The 17,487-nt window shown below is 42.8% G+C and overlaps 1 protein-coding gene across 4 annotated transcripts in view; it reads left to right on the forward strand.

Annotated features, from left to right (window-relative positions):
• Positions 1-17,487, forward strand: part of LOC311128176 (granule associated Rac and RHOG effector protein 1-like) — a 41,248-nt gene that overhangs the window by 1,724 nt on the left and 22,037 nt on the right. The window contains exon 1 of one of the 4 annotated variants that reach the window (XM_084160177.1): positions 875-954. The exons of the other annotated variants lie outside the window; for them this stretch is intronic. The gene's annotated coding sequence lies outside the window, so the exon portion shown is untranslated. Of the gene's footprint in view, positions 1-874; positions 955-17,487 lie in introns of those variants that run through there. 4 annotated transcript variants of the gene reach the window in all.

Raw genomic sequence — 17,487 nt, forward strand, 5'->3', positions numbered from 1 at the left:
TTTTATTTTTTTTATTTTACATTTTAGTTATTTAGCAGACGCTCTCATCCAGAGCGATTTACAGTTAGTGAGTGCATACATTTTCATACAGGGAGTACCAGTACCAGATCAATGTGCAGAGAGGTACAAGGTATTTTTGGTAGATATGTACATGAAGGCAGGGTAAAGTGACTAGGCATCAAGATGGATAATAATAAGATAGAAGCTGTCTCGGAGCCTGTTTGTCCGATACCATTTGCCCGGTAGCAGAGTGAACAGTCTATGGCTTGGGTGGCTGGAGTCTTTGGCAATCGGGCCTTCCTCTGACACCGCCTGATATACTGGTCCTGGATGGCAGGGAGCTCGGCCCCAGTGATGTACTGGGCTGTCTGCACCACCCTCTGTAGCGCTTTGCGGTCAAGGGCGGTGCATTTGCCATACAGAGTGGTGATGCAGCCACTCGAGATGCTCTCGTTGGTGCCGCTGTAGAAGGATCCGAGGGCTCATGCCAAAACTTTTCAGCCTCCTGAGGGGGAAAGGGCTCTGCCTTGGCCTCTTCACGATTGTATGGGTGTGTGTGGTCCATCTTTAGTGATGTGGACGCCAAGGAACTTGAAGCTCTCGACCTGCTCCACAACAGCCCCGTCAATGTTGATGGGGGCAAGCTCTCCCCTCTTTGTCCTATAGTCCACGATCATTGCCTTGGTCTTATTGAAGTTGAGGGAGAGGTTGTTGTTGACCTGGCACCACACTGCTAAGTCTCTGACCTCCTCCTTGTAGGCTGACTCGTCGGTGATCAGACCTACCACTGTGTCGTCAGCAAACTTGATGGCGTTGGAGTCGTGCGTGGCCACGCAGTCTTGGGTAAACAGGGAGTACAGGAGAGCACTAAGCACAAACCCCTGAGGGGGCCCCCGTGTTGAGGGTCAGCGTGGCGGAGGTGTTGCTAGAGCTGTGAAGATTATGGAATTCTGGGTAACAATTAATTGTTATGCAAATGTTGACGTTATTATCATAGTTGTCATTTTTGTTATATGTTTTGAGCTTGTAATGCATCATAATGCAGCTTTGAAAATGATCTATGACATATGTAATGCATACAACACAGCTTTGGTGACACCCCCAGCTCCAAAACTAATTGCTTTGACAGCTTGGGACTTTTGGAAATGAAGCTTCTCCTCCCGACGGTGCAGTTCTGCTCGTAAAATTATTACCAATTTTACCCACTTCATGTAAAACTTAAAAATTGCTGTTGGGTAAACTATATCTGCTTGAATATAAAAGTAAATTCCCCCTTCTCCTAAAAATGAATGTATTAAGAAGATTATGACAAATTGTTTTTGCTCATGGTTATTGTCCATAATTGTCGGTTACACGATTATCTGATAATTGTGCCAGCCCTAGTTGTTGCCTACCCTCACCACCTGGGGCCGGCCTGAGGTTTAGTTTTTAAATGATATTATTGATTGTGAACACCTCTGTGTGGCTGAATGTTACACACATAAGACACATTCAAACAGTACTGTCCAACTCAACTGACTATCTTATTAACGGATTTAAAGGATTTGAATAATCCCCACATATCCTTCAAATATGTGCTACTACAACACAGAGGTCTTTGGTATTGTTGTTGAGCAAAAGGCAGCTTCTATTGCCATGTCTGCCTTCTGTGGTCATGTGGAATGTATTTCCTGTTTGTGTCGCTGCAGTATGGAGAGAGAAAAGGGTGACCTGCTACCTAATATCTTGTTGATCCACAAGTGATCTGAAGAATTAGGACGTTTTTACCAATATAAACATCTCTCTAATTTTTGGGTTGTTTTATCATCGTGGAATCAGGTTGACAATGCTGCTGTCTCTGGTTTTGATATATTTTTTTTAAAAATAGGCCAAATACACTGTTAGTAGCCTAAATGGGTCTGAGTTTTTATGAGGATAGACCAGTTGTTGGGCATCTCATCTCTCCTCTGTAGTAAACCAACATTTCCAACAGAGATTTGTCACAGCCCCCTCTTTACCCTTTGGTTTCTGTTTGCGTTGAGCTTGTCACATTTTCAGACATTGCATTATTGTCTGTCATCCAAAGCTTGAGGAGATATTCTACTTTTCAGTAGTTTGTTTTACTACATGCAGATTGACGAAACCATCCTCTATGGAGATTGACTTGACATAAACCACGTTTCCATCCACAGTTTTTATGCAAGTAAAGTCATACTGTATAAAAAAATAAAATAATAATCACGACGGCTGTGATGGAAACTAAAATTGGTAAAATTGTTCGACATGGTGATCTTTTTATCGTAATATGAATTATGCGAGAAATGTCAGTGGAAACGCCCTTATGTGTAAATATTGATAAATAACCATTATATTGAAGTAAACTTGGAGTCACGTGATGATATGTTGTGTGGTCCTCCCACTACGGCTCGGGGAAACTATGCAGTTTATTAGGTTACAGATTAAATAAGTTATGATGAACTTCACAGTGCAGGTAGACTAGCCTACCTGCACAACCTACCCGCACTGTATCTGCAAGCTGTTGGCTAGAGTGCCCATGCCAAGACCAGAGTAGGCACATTTAGCTATTAAACGCAAAAGTTTGTGACAACTGTCGATAGAGTTGAAAATGCGATGGAAACACTTTTTTTTTTATTCGGTACATTAAAACTTCAGGGAAAGTGCTTTTTACAGTGCTTTGGGAAAGTATGCAGACCCCTTGACTTTTTCCACATTTTGATACTTTACAACCTTATTCTAAAATTGATTAAATAGTTTTTTCCCCCTTATCAATCTACACACAATACCCCATAATGACAAAGCAAAAACTGGTTTTTAGCATTTTTTGCAAATGTATAAAAAATAAAAAAACATTTGACATAATTATTCAGACCCTTTACTCAGTACTTTGTTGAAGCACCTTTGGCAGCGATTACAGCCTCAAGTCTTCTTGGGTATGATGCTACAAGCTTGTCACTCCTGTATTTGGGGAGTTTCTGCGTTGTCTTGGCTGTGTGCTTAGGGTCGTTGTCCTGTTGGAAGGTGAACCTTAGCCCCAGTCTGAGGTCCTGAGCGCTCTGGAGCAGGTTTTCATCATGGATCTCTCTGTACTTTGCTCCGTTCATCTTTGCCTTGATCCTCCCTAGTCTCCCAGTCCCTGCCGCTTAAAAAACATCCCTACAGCATGATGCTGCCACCACCATGCTTCACTGTAGGAATGATGCCAGGTTTCCTCCAGACGTGACACTTGGCAGTGACCATCGGGTTCTTGGTCACCTCCCTGACCAAGGCCCCTCTCCCCCGATTGCTCAGTTTGGCCGGGCGGCCAGCTCTAGGAAGAATCTTGGTGGTTCCAAACTTCTTCCATTTAAGAATGATGGAGGCCACTGTGTTCTTGGGGACCTTCAATGCTGCCAGAATTTTTGGTACCCTTCCCCAGATCTGTGCCTCGACACAATCCTGTCTCGGAGCTCTATGGACAATTCCTTTTACCTCATGGCTTGGTTTTTGCTCTGACATGCACGGTCAACTTATATAGACAGGTTTGTGCCTTTCCAAATCATGTCCAATCAATTGAATTTACCACAGGTGGACTCCAATCAAGTTGTAGAAACATCTCAAGGATGATCAATGGAAATAGGATGCACCTGAGCTCAATTTTGAGTCTCATAGCAAAGGGTCTGAATACTTACGTAAATAAGGTATTTCTGTTATTTTTAATACATTTGCAAAACATTTTAAACCTGTTTTTGCTTTGTCATTATGGGGTATTGTGTGTAGATTGCTGAGGATGATAAAAAAAAGTGTTTTAATTCCGGCTGTAACAAAATGTGGAAAAAGTCAAGGGGTCTGAATACTTTCCGAAGGCACTGTATAAGCTTACAATATTCAATCATATTTATTTAAAACAGGCGATAGGCTACATGTGCACCACCAGTTATGAGGGGGAAAGGGACTGTCACCACCCACTGATTTTATCTGCATCAAGTCAGTTTGGTGGAAACACCACTGGTAGGAAAATGCGCTTATTTTCTTAATGCAGATTTTAGAATATTGGCATGAAAATCTGTCACTAATTGGATGAAAAACTAGCCATAGATGGCCTAATATTCAGCTGGATTTGTTTGCCTGTAGAGAGAGGACTTTGTCATACTGCATCTTTCTAACACTTACTGAGAAGCTCTTTGGTTTGTTGCATGTTTTTCCTCATAGATAGTCTCTTATCACAGATATTCCTGTTGAGTTCTGTCACAGCTCTGTTGCTATGGAAATAAAGTCATTGCTCTGCAGATTCCTGCCTCTGTGTTCACTCTCTCCCTGACTACTGATCCAACGCCTGACTAGCCCTGTCCCTGACCATGGACCAGTTGTTAGTTTTTGTTGTTGGTGTCACTAATGTATTGATCAGCAGATCCCTTTTTCATTTAGTTTCTTGTTACGTATGTGAGAGTCAGCCCATGAGCCCAATAGTCACAAGATGTCTATTTTTTTTCCTTTTGTCTCATGGCTATGTTTATTCTTTCAACTAACTGGACGAACCAGAGTGATATTTCTGTTAACAAAGCATTCTAGTGTTGCTCATGCCGCAATGCTTAAAATATGCTGTTCTCTCAGACTCTCATCAGAGTTTAGAATGTCACAATGGAATCTTTGATGGTGGTTGGGAAGGGGGGGGGGGGTGTAACAAATCCCAGATGAACAGGATTGATTCTAGTGTTTCATGGTTTTTGATTTCACCTAATTCTGGCTATGAAATGTAGGACTACCACTAGCTAGTTTGAAAGTAGCTTTTAGAAAAAGTAGATTTTTGCATTTTGCACTGGAGTGTCTGACTGGTGGCCCCCGAGGGCTAGTCTCTCAGATGAATTCCTAGATCCTGAGGGAAGCAGCCCTCTCTCAAGAATGTCATAGAAAAAACAGGTGTAGCCTAATGTTACCCAGGTTTGAACCTCTTGAAAACTACCCCTCGAAAGACTTTAACCAGGTCCCATTTCGAACCTTATTCCCTTCCCTTCCCCTAGCCTTGCCCCCTGCCCCTTGGGTGTTCACAGATCTGAAAGAGCTTGATAGATGATTAGTTCCACCCAGTCTCTCCAATCAGCTAGGTTGAGGGTCTGACATAATCCTTCAACTACCAATGTCTTTCAGACCTGTGAAGGCCGGGGGCTACTGGGTCAGAAATGAAGCCGCCTCATATCCTGTATTTCTCAATAACAGATATTTAAACCTCTGTGCCCTCTAATCAGTGCTAACCCTAAATGAGAGATTTCTCTCTTGAGACCAAACAATTCCTTTTTGCTCTATTCCCATACAGTAGGCTAAGTAGCCTACGTCAAATTAAACAGCAATAGTATTTTTGTCAGGAGAATGATTCCCATACATAATCTGTGCGTCATATTTGTAGAAAGTAAATGTTAGGCATGACATTCATGGTACTGTAAATGTGATACTTTTCTGTTTGTTATTGGCACAAATCACATTGCTGAATAGGCCTAATGCATGCCACAGCCACATTGCCTAGGCTCTGACAGTGGTAGTGCCAATAACAACTTTAAAAATGTCTGAAAGAGAAGACCTAGGACTCTGTCTTTTTGTGGAGCTTATACGTAGGCAGTGTAAGTGTCAACAACATCCCTTCCTAGGATATTAACAGTTTCCTGACACCAATACAGATTAATTAGGCCTATTCCTAAACAGTTTATGCTTATACACATGAAGTAGGATTTATGGTTCAAAGGATTCTGGGCATCATTCCAGGTATTGAAAATCAAAGGCTTGAGCTGTCATTCACATTCAGGGAAGGCTTAGTACAAGATGCTACAAGGTTATTTTTCCCCTTTGACTTACCCATGGACTGCTCAAATCTAGGCCAAATAGAACGTACAACATTTGCGTCTGAGGAGGCATATCCATTTGTAAGACTTATAGCCAGTCAATCTCTAGTATGGGGGATGGTGAACTGAGGGTAATGGACTGTCATAAGGGGCTTCCAGAGGGGAAATCTCAGCCTGCTGTATCCTGGGAAACCAGTGCAAGCCTGCTCTCAGCTATTTTTCTCCCTGTGAGTCTGTCAGAGGGGTTAAAGTTCTTTGTCACTGCGACTGATTTCCTTCATATGTATTCTGGAGAGGTCATTTTTTGGAGATGACATAGCCTAATACAGTGGGGGAAAAAAGTATTTAGTCAGCCACCAATTGTGCAAGTTCTCCCACTTAAAAAGATGAGAGAGGCCTGTAATTTTCATCATAGGTACACGTCAACTATGACAGACAAAATGAGAAAAAAAAATCCTGAAAATCACATTGTAGGATTTTTAATGAATTTATTTGCAAATTATGGTGGAAATAAGTATTTGGTCAATAACAAAAGTTTCTCAATACTTTGTTATATACCCTTTGTTGGCAATGACACAGGTCAAAAGTTTTCACACACTGTTGCTGGTATTTTGGCCCATTCCTCCATGCAGATCTCCTCTAGAGCAGTGATGTTTTGGGGCTGTCACTGGGCAACACGGACTTTCAACTCCCTCCAAAGATTTTCTATGGGGTTGAGATCTGGAGACTGGCTAGACCACTCCAGGACCTTGAAATGCTTCTTACGAAGCCACTCCTTCGTTGCCCGGGCGGTGTGTTTGGGATCATTGTCATGCTGAAAGACCCAGCCACGTTTCATCTTCAATGCCCTTGCTGATGGAAGGAGGTTTTCACTCAAAATCTCACGATACATGGCCCCATTCATTATTTCCTTTACACGGATCAGTCGTCCTGGTCCCTTTGCAGAAAAACAGCCCCAAAGCATGATGTTTCCACCCCCATGCTTCACAGTAGGTATGGTGTTCTTTGGATGCAACTCAGCATTCTTTGTCCTCCAAACACGACGAGTTGAGTTTTGACCAAAAAGTTATATTTTGGTTTCATCTGACCATATGACATTCTCCCAATCCTCTTCTGGATCATCCAAATGCACTCTAGCAAACTTCAGACGGGCCTGGACATGTACTGGCTTAAGCAGGGGGACACGTCTGGCACTGCAGGATTTGAGTCCCTGGCGGCGTAGTGTGTTACTGATGGTAGGCTTTGTTACTTTGGTCCCAGCTCTCTGCAGGTCATTCACTAGGTCCCCCCGTGTGGTTCTGGGATTTTTGCTCACCGTTCTTGTGATCATTTTGACCCCACGGGGTGAGATCTTGCGTGGAGCCCCAGATCGAGGGAGATTATCAGTGGTCTTGTATGTCTTCCATTTCCTAATAATTGCTCCCACAGTTGATTTCTTCAAACCAAGCTGCTTACCTATTGCAGATTCAGTCTTCCCAGCCTGGTGCAGGTCTACAATTTTGTTTCTGGTGTCCTTTGACAGCTCTTTGGTCTTAGCCATAGTGGAGTTTGGAGTGTGACTGTTTGAGGTTGTGGACAGGTGTCTTTTATACTGATAACAAGTTCAAACAGGTGCCATTAATACAGGTAACGAGTGGAGGACAGAGGAGCCTCTTAAAGAAGAAGTTACAGGTCTGTGAGAGCCAGAAATCTTGCTTGTTTGTAGGTGACCAAATACTTATTTTCCACCATAATTTGCAAATAAATTCATTAAAAATCCTACAATGTGATTTTCTGGATTTTTTTCTCTCAATTTGTCTGTCATAGTTGACGTGTACCTATGATGAAAATTACAGGCCTCTATCATCTTTTTAAGTGGGAGAACTTGCACAATTGGTGGCTGACTAAATACTTTTTTTCCCCACTGTACCTACTGAAGCATGGTTGTTCTACGAAATAAATTCCCAAATAAATGTATTCTGAAATATTTAATTTTCTGTTACACTGTGTGCACTGAACTGACATGCATGATTGTTGCTGACACTCCGATGTGCAGATGAAGGGAATTAAATAGTCTAAAATGCTCACCACCGCAGCGCTCAACTCAAACAGCGCTGTGTAGCCTACTGTAGCTGCTGGTCAAGTCTATACTTCATCACTCAGGATGTAACTTTCCATTGCTACTGTTTTTGCCATGTAATGTTAAAACAAAATCGGACAACCCCATAGTAGATGTCTCCTGAGTGGCGCAGTGGTCTAAGGCACTGCATCGCAGTGCTAACTGTGCCACTAGATCCTGGTTCGAATCCAGGCTCTGTCGCAGCCGGCCGTGACCGGGAGACTCATGGGCGGCGCACAATTGGCCCAGCGTCGTCCAGGGTAGGGGAGGGAATGGCCGGCAGGGATGTAGCTCAGTTGATAGAGCATGGCGTTTGCAACGCCAGGGTTGTGGGTTCGATTCCCACGGGGGACCAGTATAAAAAAAAATATGTATTCACTAACTGTAAGTCGCTCTGGATAAGAGCGTCTGCTAAATGACTAAAATGTAAAATGTAAATGTAGAAGAGTTTACCTATTTACCTAGTCTGCTTGTTGTGTGTTCTATCTGAGATAAATATTCCTCTCGAGGTGCATTCAAGTTGCGAGAGCCATAGGCTGGGAAGCGTATTCTGAGAAGCAGTCATTGCACAACAGTTCTTAATGCAATCGTGGGAACTTTTTTTGGAAGCATTTTTGGCCTTTGTTAAAAAAGAGGGGGATCCCATTGCTACTATGGGTGTGAACGTTTAAATGTTAAAAGGAAATTGGGATCCTTAACGATAAGAAAAATCCCAAACTGAAAAACAAAGTTTTTTTCTTTTACTCAATTTAAATGACCAGAGGAACAGGCAAACTTTAGGCTATTTTAGTGAATTTGTGAGGCATGCAAGACCGATTTACCAAGATGCACTATATATACAAAAGTATGTGGACTCCCCTTCAAAATAGTGGATTTGGCTATTTCAGCCACACCCGTTGCTGACAGGTGTATAAAATCAAGCACATCACCATGCAATCTCCATAGACAAACATTGGCAGTAGAATGGCCTTACTGAAGAGCTCAGTGACTTTCAACGTGGCACTGTCATAGGATGCCACCTTTCCAACAAGTTTTTCTGCCCTGCTAGAGCTGCACCGGTCAACTGTAAGGGCTGTTATTGTGAAGTGGAAACGTCTAGGAGCAACATCGGCTCAGCCGCAAAGTGGTAGGCCACACAAGCTCAAAGTGCGTAGCGTGTAAACATCGCCTGTCCTCGGTTGCAACACTCACTACCGCGTTCCAAACTGCCTCTGGAAGCAACATCGACACAAGAACTGTTTGTCGGGAGCTTCATGAAATGGGCTTCCATGGCTGAGCCGTGTCGGCTGGAGTGGTGTAAAGCTCTCCGCCGTTGGACTCTGGAGCAGTCGAAACGCGTTCTCTGGACTGATGAGTCACGCTTCACCATCTGGCAGTCCAACGGATGAATCTGGGTTTGGCGGATGCCAGGAGAACACTACCTGCCCCAATGCATAGTGCCAACTGTAAAGTTTGGAGGAAGAATAATAGTTCCAGTGAAGGGAAATCTTAACGCTACAGCATACAATGACATTCTAGATGATTCTGTGATTCCAAATTTGTGGCAACAGTTTGGGGAAGGCCCTTTTCCTGTTTCATCATGACAATGCCCCATGCACAAAGCGAGGTCCATACAGAAATTGTTTGTCGAGATCGGTGTGGAAGAACTTGACTGGCCTGCACAGAGCCCTGACCTCAACCCCATCTAACAACTTTGGGATGAATTGGAACGCCGACTGCAAAGCCAGGCCTAATCGCCCAACATCAGTGCCCGATCTCACTAATGCTCTTGTGGCTGAATGGAAGCAAGTCCCCGCAGCAATGTTCCAACATCTAGTGGAAAGCCTTCCCAGAAGAGTGGAGGCTGTTATAGCAGCAAAAGGGGGACCAACTCCATATTAATGCCTATGATTTTGCAATGATACGTTCAACGAGAAGGTATCCATATACTTTTGGTCATGTAATGTATGTGTACCACGGTTTTCTGCCTGCCCCCTCTCTCTCCCTCGCGCATTACGCCGATTCTGTTGCAAAGTGTTTCTTAAACGAAAGCAAACGGAACGAAATGGGAAGGGACCTACCTGAATTTGTCCAATAGAAACTTTTGTTTTAGTTGCAACTGTTTTGGACTAATGATTACACCCCTGCTCTTTCTCTTCGCTGATGATGCAAGTGATGCAAGACCTGCCTATACTGTGCCCCTCCCCTCTCTCTCTCTGTCCCTCGCTAGCTCACTATGAAAGATGGGAGTGTTTGTGTTCTCGGAAATAGGGCAACTAATCAGTCTCCGCCATTCCAAAAATACAGAATTTTAGGAGTTGATTCCTAGTGGAATCGAATCTTGATACTTAGAAATGGAAGTCAACATTTTTTTTTTTTTTGTCGTCGACTATCCACCAATACGTCATTAACAGTTGGAAAAATGGCAGAGAAAGGCAAGTAACGGCAGCAATGTCCTGAATGGCAATACTTTGAGAAGTGAAATGAAGGAAATGCAAACTTTGCAGAGGTGGAATTGAGCTACAGTAATGGTAGTACAGGTGCAACACTTAACCATCTGAAAGGGACGCACCGTTGGACCCAAACCGTTGTTTGCAGCTGCCTTTTGAATTCACGTGGAGATATATATATATTTTTTTTTTTACAGAAAATTGATTTTATTTTAGTTTTTTGAACGTTAAGAAAAAATCTCTATTTGGCACATGCCTAATTGTTACCACGTTTTCTTTACTCCTAAAATTGCTTGCAGCATCATTTTAAAAATGCAGTTACAACCGGAGTTTCAAGCATGGTTTACGCCTTGATCACCCTGATAGTCCTTGCGCAAAATAGTACGCAGCATCATCTGGATATGTGTGCAACAAAAGTTCAACATTCACCTTCTGCTACCGTTTCTGTCAAGCCGTCTACGCATACAGTTTGACGCATATGTTCGATAAACAGAACGGTCTGCAACTGCCTCTGCAATGCAATGCTGCATTGCAATCGCAGAGATCCATTAGAAATGAATGTACTTCTGGTGTACCAAAGTGCAATGACGCTGTCAGTGTGATCGAGGCGTTAGGCACAGCTGTGCAACTGCTTCTTTAAAGGGCTCTTAAATGACATACTTTGTAAAAGAAACCAAAAAAATCTATTTGAGTGAATAATTAATAATAATTAAAAAAAATTATAATTATGAATAATAATTACAATCATCATGTGTGCAATTGGGTAAATGGAGATGGATAAACCCCATGCTTCCGCCTATGTATTTATAGCCACTATGCTGCGTCAGTTGTGCTACAGGTGATAATGTTTATTGCTAATAGCACATCTGATAATATAGACCATGCATAGGCTATACAGTGCCTTGCAAAAGTATTCATCCCCCTTGGTGTTTTTCCTATTTTGTTGCATTACAACCTGTAATTGTAATGGATTTTTAATTAGATTTTATGTTATGGACATACACAAAATAGTCCAAATTGGTGAAGTGAAATAAAAAAAATAACTGCTATCAAATCATTCTATAAAATAAATAATGGAAAAGTGGTGCGTGCATATGTGTTCACTCCCTTTGCTATGAAGCCCCTAAATAAGATCTGGTGCAAGCAATTACCTTCAGAAGTCACATAATTAGTTAGATTGCACAAAGGTGGACTTTATTTAAGTGTCACATGATCTCAGTGTATATATACACCTGTTCTGAAAGGCCCCGGAGTCTGCAACACCACTAAGCAAGGGGCACCACCAAGCAAGCGGCACCATGAAGACCAAGGAGCTCTTCAAACAGGTCAGGGACAAAGTTGTGGAGAAGTACAGATTAGGGTTGGGTTATAAAAAAATATCCGAAGCTTTGAACATCCCACAGAGCACCATTAAATCCATTATAAAAAAATTGAAAGAATATGGAACCACAACAAACCTGCCAAGAGAGGGTTGTCCACCAAAACTCACGGCCCAGGCAAGGAGGGCATTAATCAGAGGGGCAACAAAGATAACCCTGAAGGAGCTGCAAAGCTCCACAGCGGAGATTGGAGTATCTGTCCATAGGACCTCTTTAAGCCGTACACTCCACAGAGCTGGGCTTTATGGAAGAGGGGCCAGAAAAAAGCCATTGCTTAAAGAAAAAAATAAGTGAACACGTTTGGTGTTCGCCAAAAGGCATGTGAGAGACTCCCCAAACATATGGAAGAAGGTACTCTGGTCAGATGAGACTAAAATTGTGCTTTTTGGCCATCAAGGAAAACGCAATGTCTGGCGCAAACCCAACACCTCTCATCACCCCGAGAACACCATCCCCACAGTGAAGCATGGTGGTGGCAGCATCATGCTGTGGGGATGTTTTTCATCGGCAGGAACTGGGAAACAGGTCAGATTTGATTTGATTTGAATTGAAGGAATGATGGATGGCGCTAAATACAGGGAAATTCTTGAGGGAAACCTGTTTCAGTCTTCCAGAGATTTTAGACTGGGACGGAGGTTCACCTTCCAGCAGGACAATGACCCTAAGCATACTGCTAAAGCAACACTTGAGTGGTTTAAGGGGAAACATTTAAATGTCTTGTAATGGCCTAGTCAAAGCCCAGACCTCAATCCAATTGAGAATCTGTGGTATGACTTAAAGATTGCTGTACACCAGCAGAACCCATCCAACTTGATGGAGCTGGAGCAGTTTTGCCTTGAAGAATGGGCAAAAATCCCAGTGGCTAGATGTGCCAACCTTATAGAGACATACCCCCAAAAGACTTGCATCTGTAATTGCTGCAATTTTAGATGGTGTAGGCATAATTATTTTCATTCACTTTGGAGTATGTCCTTTTTAAAAGTCTCCAGAACTGAGCTTATCAGGCCTTCTACATACAAATTATCCCGGAAGGACCCCGGGCACCCTAAGCAAGGAGACTTGCAGTTTAATACATTAACAAAATGTACCGTCTTTCCCTAAAAGCAGGATGGTCATTAGTATTTTTTTTTTTTTACATGAAAGAGGATCCTCAAAGTTATACAGCTGCACCATCGAGAGCATCCTGACTGGTTGCATCACCGCCTGGTATGGCAACTGCTCTGCCTCCGACCGCAAGGCACTAGGCGGTGTCAGAGGAAGGCCCTACAAATTGTCAAAGACTCCAGCCACCCTAGTCATAGACTGTTTTCTCTGCTACCGCACGGCAAGCGGTACCAGAGCGCCAAGTCTAGGTCCAAAATTATTCTTAACAGCTTCTACCCCCAAGCCATAATACTCCTGAACAGCTCATCATGGCTACCCAGACTATTTGCATTATCCCACCCCACCCCCTCTTTTACTTTGCTGCTACTCTGTTTATTATCTATGCATAGTCACTTTAATAACTCTACCCACATGTACATATTACCTCGACTAACCGGTGCCCCCGCACATTGACTCTGTACCGGTACCCTCTGTATATAGCCTCCCTACTGTTATTTTATTTTACTGCTGCTCTTTAATTATTTGCAATTTTTTATTTTTTACTTCTCAATTTTTTACTTACTAACTTTTCTTAACTGCATTGTTGGTTAAGGGCTTGTAAGTAAGCATTTCACTGTAAGGTATACACCTGTTGTATTTGGTGCATGTGGCAAATAAAATTGATTTTAATTTTAATTTAACTTTGTCCTAGACAATCGATCTGAGAAGACTTAAGTTTCACTCAGGTTATTTTTTGCTTTAACCCCTGTATCCCCAGTGTGATGCATGGAAGTATTGTCAATGAAATTACTCACTGTTAGTATGCACATCATGTACAAATGAAATGGAAGATGTTTGCCATCTGTAAATCACGGTACTGAGTCTACTAGGTAACAGTTGTGAGAAGGGTATTATTGGCTACATATGGTACTGTTTATTTACCAATGGGCAGTAGGTTTCTCATTCTGTGTAGGAGGAGGAATGAAATATCAGATTTGCTCAATGGGAAATCTCAATTGTGAAAGTCACTAAATGGGCTCTGTTTCCATAGGAACCCCATATCCTGTCCACGCCTGGAGTTGAAAAGAAAATTCTTACTTTTGTCCTGGCTTAAAATAAAATGGTCGTTGGCAAATCATGAAACCTGTGACCTTACTCTTTAAGTGAGCCATTTTAGTCTTCCAAGGTATGTCTTGAATGGATATGATATCCAGTTTTGTTGTTCTGTAGCCTTCAAGTCGTGTCATTTTACAAATGGGGATGAAAGTAGCTACATATCACACAGATTCCCCTTTTTTAAGAATAACATTGCTTCCTTTGAGGATGTTTACAGAGGTCATGCTGCCTAATGTAGAAGAGAATCTCTAAAACTCCATCCGCTAGGCTAGCCAGCGGAGCTCCCTCTGACAATGCTGTGCCTCGTGAGAGGTCTGTGAAATGTGAGCCGTGTTCGCTTTTGGCCTGTTGCTGAAACGGAGCTGTTGTTAGGAGAAGGCTCTGAATAGGAAGCTGCTCGAGTCAGGAGGTCACTGTAGTCTCCAGGGCAGGGCGTTGTGCTGCTACCCATGCCCAACACAGTTCATGTGCTTTACTCATGACTACCATTGATAATCTCTCTTATCTGAGCATTCTGATATTTTGGTTTATTTTTTATAACTCAGTCCTAGTAAACTGTAAGAAATCCTTTATAAAGTCATCTTGGTTTCTCCATACATCCTGTAAGTGGTTGTTGGGTTGAAGTTGCTGCTGACCACTTGTACGATTTGCGTTTTGCCTTCAAATAGTTACTCAAGCCACCTATACCAGTTTGTCAACATTGTGAAACCTATAAGGGAAGTTACGGTATTTGTAGGACAGTTTAGTTAACAATTTGAAAATAATCATCTCCTTATCGATTGTCTAGGAAACGATTAAACACCAGGGCCAACGTGTCATTCAAGCTATCTAAATAAGTGCACTGTTGGCGACGGAGTGTAGGCTTACATAGTTAGGAGCCTCAGACCTATTTGGTCTCCAAACATATCCCCTCCTTTGTTTCAGCATCCAGCCTGCTATTTTTACAGACATAACCTTCTGATGTCTGCTATGATATCACAGGTTATAATATCTAGGCCTACTAGCATACAGAATGAGACTCTCCCGTATACTGTGTATTTGAAGATAATACAGTGGGGGAAAAAAGTATTTAGTCAGCCACCAATTGTGCAAGTTCTCCCACTTAAAAAGATGAGAGAGGCCTGTAATTTTCATCATAGGTACACGTCAACTATGACAGACAAAGTGAGAATTTCTTTCTCCAGAAAATCACATTGTAGGATTTTTAATGAATTTATTTGCAAATTATGGTGGAAAATAAGTATTTGGTCACCTACAAACAAGCAAGATTTCTGGTTCTCACAGACCTGTAACTTCTTCTTTAAGAGGCTCCTCTGTCCTCCACTCGTTACCTGTATTAATGGCACCTGTTTGAACTTGTTATCAGTATAAAAGACACCTGTCCACAACCTCAAACAGTGACACTCCAAACTCCACTATGGCCAAGACCAAAGAGCTGTCAAAGGACACCAGAAACAAAATCGGAGACCTGCACCAGGCTGGGAAGACTGAATCTGCAATAGGTAAGCAGCTTGGTTTGAAGAAATCAACTGTGGGAGCAATTATTAGGAAATGGAAGACATACAAGACCACTGATAATCTCCCTCGATCTGGGGCTCCATGCAAGATCTCACCCCGTGGGGTCAAAATGATCACAAGAACGGTGAGCAAAAATCCCAGAACCACACGGGGGGACCTAGTGAATGACCTGCAGAGAGCTGGGACCAAAGTAACAAAGCCTACCATCAGTAACACACTACGCCGCCGGGGACTCAAATCCTGCAGTGCCAGACGTGTCCCCCTGCTTAAGCCAGTACATGTCCAGGCCCGTCTGAAGTATGCTAGAGTGCATTTGGATGATCCAGAAGATGATTGGGAGAATGTCATATGGTCAGATGAAACCAAAATAGAACTTTTTGGTAAAAACTCAACTCGTCGTATTTGGAGGACAAAGAATGTTGAGTTGCATCCAAAGAACACCATACCTACTGTGAAGCATGGGGGTGAAAACATCATGCTTTGGGGCTGTTTTTCTGCAAAGGGACCAGGACGACTGATCCGTGTAAAGGAAAGAATGAATGGGGACATGTATCGTGAGATTTTGAGTGAAAACCTCCTTCCATCAGCAAGGTAATTGAAGATGAAACGTGGCTGGGTCTTTCAGCATGGCAATGATCCCAAACACACCGCTCGGGCAACGAAGGAGTGGCTTCGTAAGAAGCATTTCAAGGTCATGGAGTGGCCTAGCCAGTCTCCAGATCTCAACCCCATAGAAAGTCTTTGGCGGGAGTTGAAAGTCTGTGTTGCCCAGCGACAGCCCCAAAACATCATTTATTTTTCTCATTTTGTCTGTCATAGTTGACGTGTACCTATGATGAAAATTACAGGCCTCTCTCATCTTTTTAAGTGGGAGAACTTGCACAATTGGTGGCTGACTAAATACTTTTTTCCCCCACTGTAAACATTCAAATCATAGACCATATTTTGCCCTTTTTCTATGAGAATCCTGCTGCAGCTGGCTGAGGGTGTTTTTTCTGTGTGGTGGTATGGAGGCCAGTGCCTGCCACAATGCCTTGCTTGTGTTCTCTGGGCAGGCAGAGCCTGGCTCGGCTCCTGTCACACAGTTGCTTGCAGCACTTGTCCTGCCACTTGGCTTGACCCTCGACCTGTCTGCTGCCTCGAAGTCTGGGGCTAGGCTACCCCATATCCCATCCATCTACAATGTGACTATGTAAGAATGTTTAACTACAAAATACTAGTAATATCTTCTTTTTTCATGGTTTTCCTGCTAATTTTTTTTGTAGAGCAATTTGTGCTAGTTCTTGTTGCTTCTTTGAGAATTGTTTTCATGTCATATTAGTTGCATATTTAGGTCGATAACCATTACCTTGGATGCTATAAATGTTTGTTGTAGTAGAATATCGATGAAATGAGGCACAGACTATAAAAGGGTATAATGGGATTGAAACGGTCTCTACCTGTTTTTGAAGTGTTCCTGTTTGAATCCACATAAGAGCATTCTGGGGAGAAGCATTCCTTTGCTTTATTGGCAACAGATGTAGAGGACATTTTTGAGCTGAACCTTTGAGTGCTAAAAGCGGTACGGTGCTGTGTAGTGTAGGGCAGCTGTTTGGCCGAGGAGGCTGAAATAGACCTCATGAGAGGAGACTGGGGGGTTGTCTAATGGTGGGCATGTGGTTGTACCCTGCCGTCACTGGGCCTGATGCCTCCCAGCGGCAGACGGATAAGGAGCTGTCTGCTTGAGGAACAGCTGCCCCATCCACCACCATGAGGCTACCTTAGTCGTTGATGTCGAAAAGAGTCATGGATACACATTTGGTACATGCTGCCTGTGCCATTCTTTTTCATTTCAGTTGACTTTTTATGCTGACAAATGCCTTGAAAATATAGCGCAGGTAAATCATACTTGGGAGCTCATTTTGTATCTGGCGACAGAGAGCTTGCTCCAGGAAACCTAAGCCCCTTGCTTGTCCAAGTAGCAGCAGCTGAGATACACAGTGAGTGGTGGAGGCTGAGCTAACATTAGCCCTGAGTGCACCCTGCCGAAGGAAGGACTTTAAACCGGGCGCTGA

This window comes from Coregonus lavaretus (genome assembly GCF_964263955.1).
Source record: "Coregonus lavaretus genome assembly, chromosome: 4".
Lineage (NCBI taxonomy): Eukaryota > Metazoa > Chordata > Actinopteri > Salmoniformes > Salmonidae > Coregonus > Coregonus lavaretus.